Below are 4927 nucleotides of genomic sequence, written 5' to 3'. Positions count from 1 at the left end.
TTGTGCTTCCAGCTCACATGGTTAAGCACCTTAGTGGAGAAAGCCGAAAACTGACTGTCACAATAAGCGTAAACTGGTCAGCGATCCGATGACTATGACGGGCCATTCATAACATTGGCCGAAGTGTTTACGGCTTGACCTCGACTGTCGCCGAACACTACCGGGGGCTATTAACTGGCCTCCCAAACTAAATCCTCGATATTTTGCTCTTACATTCGAGCTGAGGTTTCATGATCATGCTTAGCATGACAACCCAAAGAAAGGAACCGATAGCGGGGCTATTTTCTTTGGAATACATTTCTTCTGTTAAACAGTAATATAACATATCTCTCTGCGTACCTTTGTTTATAAAACCGTGTGGCCAGATTGCCTTGTTTGTCGTAAATCTTTGCCCTCATAAAGGCTTTATAAAGTAGGACAAACACTCCTCGGCTACTGGCCAAGGAGGTGGAAGCCGATGGTCGGTTAACAAAGTTTTGTACAATGCGGATCCGAGCATTAATGACGTAAAGTACTTGGATACATAGAGTCATTACACATAATTTGTGATTTTACTATGGATATTGATCCTTAATTCGGCCACCCGTGCCCGCATTAAGGCTCAGGGGCTACTGGGCTTCGGGCTTATTATTTACAAATATTAAAGGGGCACATCAATCCCCTGATCTGGTGTTGCCACCTGACCAGTGTCTCGGGGGCTACTGCATTGCTTGTCCAATGCAGAAAATTTTATGTGTAATATAGTTTCCGAGGAGATTTTGATCCTCAGGTTGGTCGGCCGCACCCAACCTGAGTCTTGAGGACTGAGCACGCCGCTTTTGTGTCCCGAAGTATTCTGCCGAGCTAGGACTTGATCCTCAGGCCGATTTTGCAAATCAACCTGAGTCTCAGCGGCTACTGGGATCAGCGGTCTTATGTCATCCTTCATGTGCATCTCGGGTTTTAGACCGATACACACCTTGAGGGCTACTGGCTATATATCTCGGCAGAGAATAAATTGCACCAATAAAAAATATTGACAAAAAATCGGCCCATAGTCGGGGTGGTGCACCACCTCGGAAGCAGTCCGGCATAAAGCTCGGGCGCTAGTGGCTGGCTCCATAGAGGGCATTTTCGGCATTAAGCTCGGCTAAACTCCTTCAACTTTTTTGAACCAAGGTGATATGACACCTCGGATATAGTCCGGCATTGGAGTCTGGACACAGTCCGGCGTTGGAGCTCGGATATATTTCGGCGTTGGAGCTCGGATATACAGTCCGGCATTGGAGCTCGGATACATAGTCCGGCGTTGGAGCTCGGATACATTCCGGCGCTAGAGCTGGGAAGCGGTCCGGCGTTGGTGCTCGGCTGCAAAAGATACCTCGAATGCAGTCCGGCGTTGGAGCTCGGACGCAAGAAGACCCTGCCTCCCGGGAACAACTTCAAACCCGAGGTGTGGCATAAAAATAAACAAGGCATTGATAAAGGCCGTAAACTTAAAGGGGCTCCTCGGATACCCGACGTGTAAACTCGTCGAGTGCATTTCGGCGATCCTCAAGATCAAAGATAAAGAAGATTTGTTGAACCAGTTTTCAAGGCCGGCAACCGAAGATGAAGAACAGTTCGGAAGAATCGAGGAGCGTCCCTAACTTGAAGACCGGTTCAGGGGGCTACTGACGGTGTCCTGGACTAGGGGGTACTCACCACGTCGTCTCCCGATCTATTAGATTGGGCCGAGGACCCCCGTGGCCGTATACTCATGGGCCAGTTCAGACGGCTACCGCATACAAGGAAGATTCCACAAGACTTGGTGATCAAGACAAGGACTTCTCCCCACCGGCGTATTCGGCTAGGACTCTTGCTATCCTAGGCCTCCGGTGCATTATATAAACCGAGGCCAGGCTAGTCGATAGATATACAATATATACAACAATCATACCATAGGCTAGCTTCTAGGGTTTAGCCTCCTTGATCTCATGGTAGATCTACTCTTGTACTACCCATATCATCAATATTAATCGAGCAGGATGTAGGGTTTTACCTCCATCAAGAGGGCCCGAACCTGGGTAAAACATTGTGTCCCTTGTCTCCTGTTACCATCCGCCTAGACGCACAGTTCGGGACCCCCTACCCGAGATCCGCCGGTTTTGACACCGACATACATCATAGATCACACCATATCCAATAGAGTGCGATTACGACGTTCGGACACACCATTACGCTGAGGTGTTCCAGGCGGCGTGAGTTGTGAAACTATTCCACATTTCCTTAAGTGTGTGCCAAATTCGTGACTCAAGTATTCTCCCCCATGATCTGATCACAAGAACTTGATTTTTCTGTCACATTGATTCTCAACCTCACTCTGAAATTCCTTGAACTTTTCAAAGGTCTCAGACTTGTGTTTCATTAAGTAGACATACCCATATCTAGTCAAGTCATCAGTGAGGGTGAGAACATAACGATAGCCACCGCGAGCCTCAACACTCATTGGACCGCACACATCAGTATGTATGATTTCCAATAAGTTGGTTGCTCGCTCCATTGTTCCTGAGAACGGAGTCTTGGTCATTTTACCCATGAGGCATGGTTCGCACGTGTCAAATGATTCGTAATCAAGAGACTCCAAAAGACCATCTGCATGGAGCTTCTTCATGCGTTTGACACCTATGTGACCAAGGCGGCAGTGCCACAAGTATGTGGGACTATCATTATCAACCTTACATCTTTTGGTATTCACACTATGAATATGTGTAACATTACGCTCGAGATTAAGTAAGAATAAACCATTCACCAGCTGAGCATGACCATAAAACATATCTCTCATATAAATAGAACAACTATTATTATCGGATTTAAATGAGTAGCCATCTCGAATTAAACGAGATCCTGATACAATGTTCATGCTCAAAGCTGGTACTAAATAACAATTATTGAGGTTTAAAACTAATCCCGTAGGTAAATGTAGAGGTAGCGTGCCGACGGCGATCACATCGAACTTGGGACCATTCCCGACGCGCATCGTCACCTCGTCCTTCGCCAGTCTCCGCTTATTCCGCAGCTCCTGCTTTGAGTTACAAATGTGAGCAACCGCACCGGTATCAAATACCCAGGAGCTACTACGAGTACTGGTAAGGTACACATCAATTACATGTATATCACATATACCTTTAGTGTTGCCAGCCTTCTTGTCCGCTAAGTATTTGGGGCAGTTCCGCTTCCAGTGACCACTTCCCTTGCAATAAAAACACTCAGTCTCAGGCTTGGGTCCATTCTTTGACTTCTTTCCAGCAGCTTGCTTACCGGGCGCGGCAACTCCCTTGCCGTCCTTCTTGAAGTTCTTCTTACCCTTGCCTTTCTTAAACTTAGTGGTTTTATTAACCATCAACACTTGATGTTCCTTTTTGATCTCCACCTCTGCTGATTTCAGCATTGAATATACCTCAGGAATGGTCTTTTCCATCCCCTGCATATTGAAGTTCATCACAAAGCTCTTATAGCTCGGTGGAAGCGACTGAAGGATTCTGTCAATGACCGCGTCATCCGGGAGATTAGCTCCCAGCTGAGTCAAGCAGTTATGCAACCGAGACATTTTGAGTATGTGCTCACTGACAGAACTATTTTCCTCCATCTTACAACTGAAGAACTTGTCGGAGACTTCATATCTCTCGACCCAGGCATGAGCTTGGAAAACCATTTTGAGCTCTTCGAACATCTCATATGCTCCGTGTTGCTCAAAACGCTTTTGGAGCCCCGGTTCTAATCTGTAAAGCATGCCGCACTGAACGAGGGAGTAATCATCAGCACGTGATTGCCAAGCGTTCATAATGTCTTGGTTCGCTGGGATGGGTGCGTCACCTAGCGGTGCTTCTAGGACATAATCTTTCTTGGTAGCTATGAGGATGATCCTCAGGTTCCTGACCCAGTCCGTATAGTTGCTGCCATCATCTTTCAGCTTGGTTTTCTCTAGGAACGCGTTGAAGTTGAGGGCAACATTAGCGTGGGCCATTTGATCTACAAGACATAGTGTAAAGATTTTAGACTAAGTTCATGATAATTAAGTTCATCTAATCAAATTATTCAATGAACTCCCACTCAGATAGACATCCCTCTAGTCATCTAAGTGAAACATGATCCGAGTCAACTAGGCCGTGTCCGATCATCACGTGAGACGGACTAGTCAACATCGGTGAACATCTTCATGTTGATCGTATCTTCTATACGACTCATGCTCGACCTTTCGGTCTTCCGTGTTCCGAGGCCATGTCTATACATGCCAGGCTCGTCAAGTCAACCTAAGTGTATTGCGTGTGTAAATCTGCCTTACACCCGTTGTATTCGAACGTTAGAATCTATCACACCCGATCATCATGTGGTGCTTCGAAACAACGAACCTTCGCAATGGTGCACAGTTAGGGGGAACACTTTCTTGAAATTATTACAAGGGATCATCTTATTTAAGCTACCGTCGTTCTAAGCAAATAAGATGTAAAACATGATAAACATCACATGCAATCAAATAGTGACATGATATGGCCAATATCATTTGCTCCTTTTGATCTCCATCTTCGGGGCTCCATGATCATCGTTGTCACCGGCATGACACCATGATCTCCATCATCGTGTCTTCTTGAAGTTGTCTCGTCATCTATTACTTCTACTACTATGGCTAACGCTTTAGCAATAAAGTAAAGTAATTACATGACGTTTATGTTGACACGCAGGTCATAAATAAATTAAGACAACTCCTATGGCTCCTGCCGGTTGTCATACTCATCGACATGCAAGTCGTGATTCCTATTAAAAGAACATGATCAATCTCATACATCACATATATCATTCATCACATCCTTTTGGCCATATCACATCACACGGCACATGCCGCAAAAACAAGTTAGACGTCCTCTAATTGTTGTTGCAAGTTTTTACGTGGCTGCTATAGGTTTCTAGC

This window comes from Triticum urartu, chromosome 5A, assembly GCF_056163025.1.
Source record: "Triticum urartu cultivar PI428250 chromosome 5A, HENAU_Tu73, whole genome shotgun sequence".
NCBI classification, from domain to species: domain Eukaryota; kingdom Viridiplantae; phylum Streptophyta; class Magnoliopsida; order Poales; family Poaceae; genus Triticum; species Triticum urartu.
This window is presented reverse-complemented; position numbering follows the sequence as displayed.